Source organism: Protopterus annectens, chromosome 2.part1 (genome assembly GCF_019279795.1).
Source record: "Protopterus annectens isolate FY-2018-M chromosome 2.part1, PAN1.0, whole genome shotgun sequence".
NCBI lineage: Eukaryota > Metazoa > Chordata > Ceratodontiformes > Protopteridae > Protopterus > Protopterus annectens.
In genome coordinates, this window is record NC_056729.1 from 1,012,739,088 (window position 1) to 1,012,752,526 (window position 13,439).

Sequence of the window (13,439 nt, forward strand, 5' to 3'; positions counted from 1 at the left end):
TAACCTCTTTGTTAGCCAACTAGTATTCCTTCCTAGCCTGGTCCATCTTTTCTATCTCCCACTTCTTTTCTGCATTTCTTCTTTCCTTTTGATGACTTCCTTATACTTCTGCATTCTACCACCAAATTTTCTTATGCATCTTATTTCCATATCTGGCCCAACCACATGTTCTGTAGTCCTCACACATGCTGCTTTGGAGTGCTGCCATTCTTCTTCAACTCCAGCAATTTCCCCGTCTTCTTAAGCTGCTAGAGCTCCAAGTATTTCCTTGAGCTCTTGTGCTTTTTCTCCAGTCAACTTCTACGTCTTCAGTCTAGACTCAGTTGACCTTAAAGCCTTCTCTGACCATTGCTTGCAGATGATTGTGGCAATGAGTGGGTTATGCTGTGGGCTGATATCTACACTGGGGATGACTTTGCAGTCACTGATTCTAACACAGTGCCCTTTCCTTTCTATGAGGAAGTCAACCTGAATTGCAAGTTGGCCACTCTTGTATGTGATCTTTTGACTGTCTCCTGCTGAACCTTGTGATGGCTACTATGAACCATTTGCCATGCAGAAATCTAGAAAGACATCTCCTTTATTTCTGTTGCCCCACCTATGTGGGTTTAGGCATTCATCATATCTTTCTCTGTGTGCCTGCCTGTCCTTATATGTGCATTTACGTCACCTGTTATCAACACCAAATCATGTTGTCCTACTTTATCTAGTAGATCCTGAATGCACTCTTTTTTTTTTAATATTACAACCCGGCTGTGGGTCATAGGCTGAGATTATGAACAGAGTCCTATCTTTACACCAGATTGCCATGAGTTTGTCACAAATTCTGACGACATCCCTCACTGCCTTCTGAAGCCTCTCCCTCCCCACAAGTCTCACAGCATTTCTAGTTTGTCCTCTTCCCTTTTAGTAGATTCTGGACACCAAGCCAAGATGCTTTGCAGCACTACCCTTCCATCTGGTTTCCTGGATGCATAGGATGTACAGCTTCCTCCCTACCATCATATTATCTACTTCCAAACTGTCCTGTCAGTGAACCTATGTTTAGTGTAGCAATCCTTAGTTCATGCTTGACAGGTTGATTGGCTTTCATTCAATAGAGCTATTCCATGTCACCCAAGCTGGTTAACTGGACAGCGGTCAGCCAGTAGTTCATTCACCCATGGCTGTTGGGTTTTATGGTGGGCACATACTGGCCAATAGGGTCATAAAATCCCCCCACTGTTAGCATTTGTCCCTGGCATAGGTGACCACATTTATTATTGCCAAATATTAATACACATTTTTCAACATTAGTCGACGTGACCAAGTCACAGTTAGCTATTGCTTACATTGTTGACTGGTTAACCCTTATACGGTACACAGTCTGTGATCTGAGTTTTCCTGACCTGAAGATACCATGCACTGCAATTTATGCTCAAAGCAGTTGGTCTGTAAAACTCTTCCAACTGTAGGGCACCATCAAGAGTCTGTGCTGCTCTCCGCAGCTCCATTCTTGGATGAATTTGATCTGGAAACACCGTCATGTTTTTTTTTTTTTTTTTTTTTTTGGAAGGAGGGAGGAACCCTAGAGAAACCCAGTGAAAAACATGCAAAGTCCATACAGGCATTGGCGGTAGGTCAGAATTAAAGCTTGTACCTTGTGCATGGGGGGGGGGGCAGAAAACATCAATTATGCCATCTGGTCTGTTTGGGAACTTATGTCCCATGTTTGTTATCCTGCCTCTGTTAAAAAATAAGGTAGGAGGAGTGGAGAAACAGCAATATATCATACAAAAGAACAACAACATTAAAATCAAGTTCAGTTCGTGGGTATAACTGACAACTGCATATACACTTAGCTTGCACATTTCTGCATCCACCTTTTGACATCCACAAGTAGGAAAGGTACTAAGGCTGGATAATGCAGTGTTACTACAAAGGCCAGTTCCTTTCCCCATCTTAAATAAGGGGCCAGGTCATTCCATTTCAGGAAGTGGGCTGCCCTATAATAACTGGGATTACCCTTACCATATGACCAACAAATGTAAGGTTGTTATTGGGATTTCTGGCTTTCTGCAAGATATGGTCTTACTCATTGAAATCCAAGCATTTAAAAATAAAATGCCAGCATACAGAACATTCACTTTACTAGACTGAACCCTGCATGCCCTTCTTATAGCAGGTCAGTACTCAGCTTCTAACAAAGAATGGATTTCTATAGGTATCAAAGACAATGGAATGATTACCTCTCCTCTCCTAGGTAGTTCAAGGACTCTAAGATTATTTCTATGAGCTCTGTTTTTTAGTTCATCTATTTTTGACTTCCATTTGCAATGCATGTGTCTGCAAATCTGTGATATGCTTTGAGCCATCAGTTGCCACCAGTGTCTGCTCTTTAAGACCTTCTTGCTGCTGATTGAATACACATTGGACATCGTCTAATAATTGATCTTGCTTCAAAGCAGTAACCTTAATCTGCTATAAATCTACTGTAGTGTTATGTATAAGCTCAATGGTTATGTCCAGTGCTGCCCAAATTGTTCTAATATCCTCAGTTACATTTTCATTGGTTTCAGCCATCTTGCAGTTCTCTATCATAGCCAGATAATAAATACCAAACAAAACTATCCAAAATCTTATTCCTTCAGTCTGTAAACTACACCAATGAGGCCTTTCTATGCAAAAGTCACTAATGCCACTAATATCCTAGTTTTGTCTCTTTCAGTTCATTTTGATAAAATGTGACAACATGACCTCTATTCTCTTTCCTTACCTTCATCACCCTAAAATGTACATTTTCTCAGTACTCTGACAGTACCCTCTTCCAAATGAGTATAAACCTTTCCACCCTTGCCTCGCATCCCCTCTTCTCAACTCACCCAATCTAAGTCCACATTTTCCCAGACTCTTAGATGTGCTATATTTAAAGGTGCAGCATATCACTTAAAATCAAGCACTCAGCAATCCACTACTTAACCTTTTGCTTTCCGCCTTTCCTTTGCTAATATTCATCAGTCTCCTCACAAAATAAATCTGTCATCACAAAAACCTGGATCTCACTTACCCACTTATCCTGAGGGCTGGTCTGAACATACCTTGCTAAATGTATCACATGTGGAAGAATCATATATGGCACTAAATTTACTTATCCTTAATCTTCCTGACCCACCCATCCATTCAAACATTTCTAGCCTTTTTTCTTCAGCAATTAAAACCTCTGACTACTGTGTAGATATATCTTATCCAGCTGACAGAGTATCTTCAGTCTCTGCAATAAATTATCAATCACCAATAAGACCAAGATTGGGAACGGGACAACCTTGCCTCATGCCCTCATTGCTAGAATACATTTTTTTTCAAACTTTGAAAAATAGCCTTACCCACAGTTGTAAACACTTAGCCTTCACCCCATTCATCCACCTTCCTTCTCTTATTACTACTCTCAGTACTTATACTGTTATATAACTACTACACACAATCAAATTCCTCCTTCATATCTATAAAAAACACATCTGCTTTGTCAACCCCACTACAATTCACCCAGTCCCAAAAAATTACTAAAACCCTCCAGAGGTCTGTTAAAGACTGAACATTTACAAGCCCTATTTGCTACTCACTTATAAAAATGAGTAGGACTCTCTCAAAACTATCCATTAAAATCCTTGAAAAAATGTTTACATCCACATAACATAATGATATCAATCTATGATTCTTAGGATCGCTGCTCTCTCCTTTCTGTTTATAAAACACCATAGTTATTGCCTCATACATAGAGCTGGGCATCTCAACCCTTCTGAAACTTTCAATAATATCTTTAGTAAGGTATTTCTCTACTTGCAGTCCTACACTTTTATAGAAATTAGTTGAAAATCTATCAGGCCCCACTGCTACATCCCTGCTGGCTAATAGCCTTGACCCTTTCCCTTGTACGCGAATTTCCCAGATAATCTTTATCTTCTCTTCATCTATAATCCTGCTTTGTCATGAGCCAAATGCCCTTTCAGTTTCTCTTCTTAACAATTATAACTTCATAAAGAAAACAATAAATGCCCCCTCATCTCACTATTAAATATTACCTCCTGATCCCTTTTGTAATTCATGATATCAGTCCTGGATTTCCTCATTTATTCTTTAATTTTCTAAATCAATAGCCTTATTTCTGTTTCTGCCTTTACCCATCATCTTACTCCTTCCTATACTATCTCTATTCTTATTTTCATTTCCGCTACTCTTAATTTTTCATTTCAGATTTTCAAACTTTCCATTCTCCTTACTCATCTATTTTCTGCTGCACCTCCATTAGTTCTCCCTCTGTTTCTTTCAAATTCACTTCTCCCAACCTTTTTATCCACCATCACCTGCCTGTGTACCAACTATTTCATGTGACCATAAATCCATCTTATTCTTTCTATCCCGGCTCTCTTTTCCTTGACTACCACTTAGCACTTCACTCACCGTATGGTGTAGGTGTAACCTATTAATCTGGTAGCTACTTGTCTAGTATCCTGGGTTCCATCACCACTCTCTTTTTAAATTTCCCTGTCATTCCATGGCATTTTAAGACTTCCATAATCACATATGTCGGTAGTCTCTAGTTATACAACCTCTCGTATCCTCTGCCTATCACCAAAAACCTATCCGTTCTACTAACAACTAACTTCCTCCCCTTCATCTCTTCAAATGTTAAACTTCTAATATCAGTCTTCTCAGCCCAAATGTCAACTAAATGAAGATTATCAATTTCTTCCCTTAACACCTGGTGTTTCTGACTGAATCCCTCCAAACTCCAAATAGCCTATATCTACTAGAATCTAGCACATCAATGCCATCACCTATTATGACTCTGTACCCTTGTTCCTCCTCTCTTTTCAACTGCTTAAACCATTCTCTGAACATTTTTGGCTTATCTTCATTTGATCCATAAAGAGAATTAAATACTATTCTCTTACTGTATCTACCCACCACCCATCTTCCCTCTTCTCTCATCTGCACTACTACCTTCTTCCAATCCTCTTTTCCACTAACCAAAATTCCCACCCCATTTTGCACCCCTATAGTAATGACACAGGAAACCTCCAGACACTGGATCAAGCCCATTTTGGTTTTGCAAGAGGAGGACATGGCTACTTAACCTGGTAGACTTCTTTGAAAAGGTCATTAAAGGAATGAAGAAGGCTAAAATGGTTCACACTGCCTGCCTTGACATGAAAAAGGCATTTGCCACAATACCCCACTCAGGAATTGTTGACAAACTGAAGAGATTAGGTATAAACCCTTATATATCACCCAGTGGATAGCCACCTGGCTGACAGACAGGTTCAGAAAGTTAGAATTGTGGAGGCCATTGAAAAGCAGAGTCCCTCAAGGATTTGTCCTGGGACCACTCTTTTGGGCATCTACTTCTCTGAAGTCAAGGCCAAGTTCAACGGCCTCTGGCTGGCCAAATTTGCAGGCAATTGTAAATTAAGAAAAGTTATAGAATCCACCACTGAAACTACTATTTTCTAGGAAGGGCTGTCATGGACAATTAACTTGTGGCAATGCCATTGACTAAAACAATATACCAAGAAATGTATAATAGTATTCTTCGGGAAGTCATCCACCCCTAGTAACTATCATATTGAAAACACTCCCCAAGAGTCAACCAGTAGTCACAGAATTGGGAATACACATAGACAGCTGTCTAGCCTTTGACCATCACATGTCTGCAGTATTGAGAAAATAATTCAAAGTTGTACAACTTATGAACAAAGGTATGACAGCCAGGTCCAAGGAGGTGATTGTTCCGCTGTATTTGCCATTCATTCATCAGACCTATCATTTAATGCAATGCTTCCTTGGGTATCTACCTAACAAGCCACATCCAAGAATTTGAACATCCACAAGGTTCAGCACTAAACAAATAAATAAGATGTCTTATACAGATTACCTATAAGCCCCATCCACATATTCTGTCTCTTACAGGCTGTTGAGAGAAAATCTATGCCTGCCATACAAGGTGTTGTCAGGCCCCACCCTGATGGAACTCCTACATATCTACAAAACAAACAGCATCAGAATTACCCATTCTAAAGATTTAAACAATGCCTGTGATATAAATAGGACCTGCTAAAGAGACAGGTATGCATCCCAGAGACTAATACTTCACTGGAACAGGCTCCCCATTCATGTGCAGCTGAGTTCCTCCCTAACCCAATTCAAGTGTAACTTGGACAATTGGATAGGGAATAGGAAATCCATCCCATACCCAGCACCTGTGTCTCCAATTGACATAGGCAGCCTGTAAATGGTTCATCTCCCAAGCCCTACTTGTAAATATTTAGTCTCTCAAGCCCCTGCTTACACTTGTAAAGGGTATAAGAACTTGTCAAAGATTTGTGATGCATGGCTAGGCTTAGAAAGGCTCCAGTGTTGTTAGCCTATTAAACACCTATAAACCTATGAACATATTTAGTACAACTAAACCATAACAAAGCATACCTCTTTTTCTTAAACTTTGGTAAAGCTCTACAATCTTACTATTAAATAATGCATAAACAAAACAACTTCAGTTTCTTTGTGCACCAATTTGGTTAATATGCACTCTTCCTTTTTATAGGATTATTGACTCCCCTCTCATTCCAAGTTCCACAATACCTCACACTAACTCCACAGGTATCCCATCTTCCCAATGATGCTACATCATACAGGCCTTTGGGTTGGGCTATCCAGTTAACTAGTACTCACCTTCTCTGAGAGGGATAAGTGATGGACACTCCTAGCTCCTAACATGGTGACAGGTGCACCATATTTTCTTCCCTGGTTTCACAAATACCTCATTACCTCAGCACCCATTTATTCCAGCTGCCCTTACTGTTCTCCCTATACATTGATTGATCATCTGCAGATACCATAAGACCACCTCATAACTCAGCTTCTATCACAACCTCATCTATAAGTTTAGTATCTGTGTTGGTACCATTTCCTAGCAAAACTCTGCACAATTGCCTGTCCTACAATTCATTTATCTTCCACTGTATAACATAATAAGACCACCCCCATGTGTCATCCTGTACCAGTCCCCCATAATGGTCCCTATTACATAACAGCATGAAGCATAAATAGACTACAATACAGTTATAAATTCCCCTTGTATTATTGTACATTACATATATTTTTCATATAGCTATACCTCTAAATAAATGCTATATTCATTAGAGAAAATATCTGTGGTAAATATTACCAATCTCAGTAACGTGCTGTGACACCAGGGAAATACTGCCAGTCCAGCTATCTGGAATTTTGTAAATATTTGTCACTTGAAAATATGAATATGATTTATATAGAAATGTGACACTGCCAGCCCACCTATCTGTAATTTTGTAAATAATCATATGTCATTTGTGAATAGTAATATGATTCATATGCTTGTCCTAGCCCACCTATCTGTAATTTTGTAAATAATCATATGTCATTTGTGAATAGTAATATGATTCATATGCTTGTCCTACAAATGTAAGAGAACTGTATGTTAGGTCCTGAACTTCAAGAATGTGACCACAGTGTACCCTACAGGAAAACAACAGAAATGCATATAAACTATATAGCTGTGCAAATGTATGCTTTAATAGTATAAACTGGAACATACAGAGTTAACTTACAAAACTCTTAGAAAATAAGTTGAAATTGTTTTACAGTTGTGTTTATCACTCAGTTTCACTGAAGGAGACAGGATGTCTAGAGCTAGAAGTTTCTTCCTATTGTCATGAAACAGACATAATTACAAGGTTTAAAATGCAAAGTGTTTTTATTGCTCTGTCACTTCCTAATAGCTGCACATCTGATAGATATGTATTTTTAACACAGAGATGTTAGTATCTGGTTAGCCTGGGAACTGAAGGCAGGTGACAAAAAGTGATGTCATACAGGCTAACCCAGCAGTAAAATGTGATATTGATTTAAGAACTCTCAGAGAGAGAGAGAGAGAGATTGGCATTTTGTATCTTGTCTTGGAACTGGCAAGAACATCCACTCGTCAGCATTTCCCTTGCTCTGTAAGTAAGTTATTCAGGGCATACTATTTCTTAGATATAGACATGAATATAGTAAAGATTAGTTTAGATGTTTTCTGTATTTATTTGAGTCTGTCCTGCAATGTTGTTTTAAAATATTCCTGTGATTCTGAACTGTGTAGTTACTGTGTTGTTTGAGTATTGTCTTGTTCTTTTATTATTTGTCATTAAATATATTTAAACCTTTTAATTGTGGCTGGTTTGTTTAGAGTTATTTAAGCTCTTAGAGTACTTGCATATGTATTTGGTGATACTGTACAGGGCACTCCTAAATAACCTTGAAAGTCTTGGTCACACTTACCATTTGGATAATAGTAACATTACACAGTAAGATTGGGCACCCTTTGGTAAGGGCCTTAAAAGTAGTTGATAAGTAGTGGCTGGTGGCAGCTGCTACTACCTTATAGTCTGGGCAGAAGGGGGCATAGCTAGTAAACCTGAGCCAGTCTTTCCCAGGTGTGTGTTTTTGTTTATGTATAAATCAAATCTCAAAGTGTGTGTGTGTGTGTGTGTGTGTGTGTGTGTGTGTGTGTGTGTGTGTCAGCTATTTGGGCAGGGACATGAAGCACTGGTTGGACAGAGAGGGTGCTGGAGGTTTTGGCTTGGCCACTCAGCTGAGATCTCAAAGTTATAGTTGTGCCAGTGGGGAGTCTTATTGGGGATCTGGAGAAAGAGGGAGAAACCAGCCCCAGACTGACTGTGATCTCTGTGTGCTCTTAAGGAACATTGTACTTTACTGTGGGTGTACTTGTCATACTCCCAATGTGTGCATCCCTCACTGGTGCTAGTGGTATGGACTGAGGCTCCTTGATTACTGGGCCAGTGCAGGGGTATCATACCTCCCATCAAAACAAACACAGTCCCTGAAATTAACATACAATATGAATCATTATGCTGTAAAATATCAAATATAAATCTATTCACCTACAAAATAACACACGCTATTGGTTGCCTACCAGCTAAACAGTATCTATTTTCAATTCAGTCCTGTTCTCAGTTTTAAATCTCAACAAAAAGCAAACCTTTGGCTGCATTTCTAATGCTGTCATCACTTATGGCACATGTCCCAGCAAATTGTCTTTATGGACCTTCTTGGTTTCACCCCTCATGGGTCCAAGAAGTGCTCACTTATGCGAAGAAGACAGAAGCATTCATCAAAAAGAAAAGAGAACAAAGAAATAAAGGCAACACTATTTGTCAATATTCCATCCTTTCCCCATCGGCATATTCACCATAGCTATTCACTCAATTGCCTTTATTTTCTCATACCACTCCATATTGCAACACATCTATCCCAGCTGTTCAGTGAGTCCCAGTCCTTCAAACATCAACTTTCCCTCGTGGTGAACTGCATTTCATCCCTCATCTCACTATTCTTTCAATCACTGAAGCTATAACAGATACCTTCATCCTCCAGATATGTCTAGTTCTCTGATACTGCTGCATTCATAGTTTGCCAATGTCTATCTTCTAACAAATGCCTTTGGCATGCATCCCCATTTTACTTCCAAGTACCCTTGACCAAATCTCTTAGAGGGTTCTTTACTTTTTGTAGTTTCCACTACCCCCTTTCATGTTGCTTAGGTTTTATGATATATTGCAATGGATTTATTTTATAACCTCGAAATACTGAAAAATCAAATTTCAGTATCTCGAGACTATAAACCCAAAAAGTCACAAACCCGAAACCCCAAAACTGAGAAATTCAAAACCGCGACTGTCAAAAAAAATTACACTATACAAACAAACACAAATACACCTACCTCCTGACACTACAACAAACCAAAAGAGCATACACAAACACAACAAAACAAACACACACACCTATCCTTCCTATAAGCAGGGGGGAAGCCCCCCTGCACCCCCCATGTTGGGGGCTGTGCCCCCACACTCTCGCTACATATATATATATATATATATATATATATATATATATATACTAATTCTGAGGTCACACTAAAAACTGAAAGACAGAAAACCAACCACCACGCATTCTACACCCTTCTTGCAAAAACACACATCGCATACATACAAACACCACCACTCTCAAAACTTACACACTCACACTCTTACCTACCTTACCCACACCTAAAACTCCCCAACACACTCAGATACACACAAACTCTCCCCAAAACCCTTAAAAAACATAACACCTAACGTGCCATCACTACTGCGGGTTCAACATTTCCGGGTTCGATATTCTGCAGTTTCGCGCAACTGCAGTTTCAACACTTTGGTCTTGAGATACTGAAATTTGACATTTCATTCTTTTGAGATTCCAAAGTGAACTCATAGCAATATATGTGAAGTATAATGTTTGTTAATGTTAGTTGTTAATAGTTTGATTATTTTTATATAAATGTAAATTTGTCTATGTCACACGTGATAATTGAATAAAGGTATTTAAAAAAATATTTTCAGTGATGCTGATTAAATCATATGTACCATTGCCTTCTCTTGTCGCAGATATCAAGTTACCAGAATCAACTTCATTCTCCTGAAATAAACCTTGAGGGCGACTTAATCCTTTACTTCTAAACACTACAATCTCCATCGCAAAATGTATCAATGCTTCATAACTAATTCTTTTAATTAAAGCTATGACACTTTACTACTATGTTTCAGAGCCACTCCTCATGATTTGTGGGTGTCCCATTCTATCTCCCCTATCAATGTGCTACTACAACACACCTCAGTCCTCTTTCTCTTGCAGTACCCATTGTTCAGTATATTGTAGTAGGTCTCTCCTTTCCAGCCCGTCACACAATTTCAAAACATTGCAATATATCTCCTGCTCAGCACTCCAAATCTATTTACTTTTCTTGAAGAGCATCTGCCCACCTATACACGGCACCCAGCTCTACCTCCTGCCTGTGCAGCCTGTCAGTTAAGAGTCCTGCTTTTAGCCTCAAGTCATCTGTCCATTGTCTATTGTGAGTAGCCTCTGTTCTAGCTTCCCTTACTTCTGTATGTAAGGACATTTCTGCTGATAGGCCCTCCACAAGGTCTCCAGTCCTCTTAAGTTTTCATTCCACACTGCTGCTATTCATCTCTAAAAGTGGCATTAATACTATTGTCAGCTTTTCTGCAACTCTATCACAATTGGGCACAAAAGGAAAAAATGCCACTGCATAACCAATAATATCTCTCAGTCTGGTGTCTCACATGACATCCCCTACGTCTTTTTGTTTTTTTTTTTTCGGTAGAGAAGGTCTGTGCTATTCATGTATGACACAATGTACAAAGAATACATATGATAACACTGTAACTGAATATGCCTCATTTACTTTATCACATCTATGCTGCTCAGTTGTTGCTGCATAAATGATATCTGATAATAGCTTCAATATTATATAAACTGCAATACTGACACACTGTGTCTACCTTATCATATAGAGATTCGTAGGTTTTGGAGTTTAGTAAAAAAATTGACATATGAATGGTTTATGATTCTTTTGCCAATTCAGCCTTACATTAAACAATATTTTCTATGATGACATCATGCAAGTTTCACTTATAGCTGCACAACTCGGGTATGTGCAGTCTCAGCAAATGCCTCTAGCACAGAAATAAGATACCTGCCTATGATAATATCTGGTGCGAATTAGTAGCTTAGGTAATAGTGGGAGACAATCTTGTGAGGCATAAGAATGATTATCATTGACCCAGTATCCTGGACTTAGGACAATAATTACAGGATGAAGTACTCTATTATTGTTTTCATGGTGCTGACTAAGAGGTAGTGAAAATGAGAAGAAATAACTTGTGGAGAAGGAAAAGATGCAAGTAATGTTATTAATCCTTATGAAAGCATGTGTGTGGTCTCGGTGAATGTGGATTTATGTGACATCTGTACCACTTCAAGTGTAATTGCCTCAGGCTATGGCAAAAATATTACCTACATGGGTAACATGCCATGGGCAACCTAATTCTATCCATTGAGTCTAGCCTTGCTGCGAAGGATATAATAATTTCCAGTGTGCAGCTATTGATTCCCTAAATGGATTAATTTCAAAAGCAAAATAAAAAAGAAATGAATGTGCATATGAAACCCCAGTGAGTTATTTTTAGTTTATAGTTTAAATAAATGTTTGAGGGACATCAGAACTATATACATTCCATACAAGTGGAACTTAGCAGGGTATCTTTAACATACATGAATTATCTTATTTATTGGACATGAACAAACTAGACAATATGTAAGTGGAAGTATGTCTTATTGTAAAAGTAATTTCTTGTTAGGTAGAAAATAAGATAAACCATAGTGAATTATAACAGTTAAAAGCAAGATATGCCATTGACGGCCTGCCCAAATCGTTCTCTATGGAAAGAAAAATAAATCTCATTGTACACTGGTCCTGAATGATGAAAGTGCTATAATTTATACTCATGCAACCTAATGTCAGTTTCATGGTTAAATTTACTTTAGAAAAGTTTTGAACATAAATATCACCGATTGTCACCGTGAAAACCAGTAACCAGTAACATTCAGAAAGACATGCCGAGACCAGGAGCTGTATCAATGTCCACTTTAATGGTTCAAATGTAAAAACAAATATTGAGTGCTTTCATCTGTTAGAACTTCATCAGAATGATCAACACCAAAGAAGAAAAGCTTTATACAGTGTTCACCAACACTAAATTACATCCAATTACTATAGTTAATCGCCAATTATAAAACACTCAACACTTTGAAACAAGTTTTGAACATGTTAATCTTGAAAATTTAAACTGTTCCAAGATCAGAACTGGTGTTATTTGAATAGGCATCCATTTTCCTGCAGATTTCACTGGTGCATATTAAGATGCTGGCACTCATGGGATCTAACTGTAAAGAATTAGCATTCCAACAATTATGCATTAATATGTAAAAGTTTCTCACTTCTTAATCAGATGACGTGTGTTGTTATTGTGTTGTGTTTCTCATTTGAATGAAACATTTACTTAATACATATAATAAAGAACATGACAAAGGATGAAGGCAAGTAGAAGACAAAGTACTGTATATAAGAAGGTCTCTAACTAGTCAATAAAGAATTTGCTGAACAATGCCTTCATGCAATTAACAGAAAAACAAAACCATGATAAGGAGGCGAGAGAGATGTGTGTGAAAGGCTCATTTGCACTGCCTGTAAAGATAAACAATTACTGTATCTGAAAAGAGATTCAAGAAGTATGGGGAGTGTGCATGTATATGTCATAGTAGAAGCAGGACTGATAAACTACCATGGTGTATATAAAGAAAGACAGAATCAACTAGCTATGGTCCAGGGGCATGGTGTTGCAACTAAAGGACTGCATTGCATGATTGATGTGCTAAGTGGAGTCATTGGTAAGGAGTCTGGATACCTACAAACACAGCAATTTATGACAAGTTTTTCCTTGTAAATCACCATTCCCTTCACG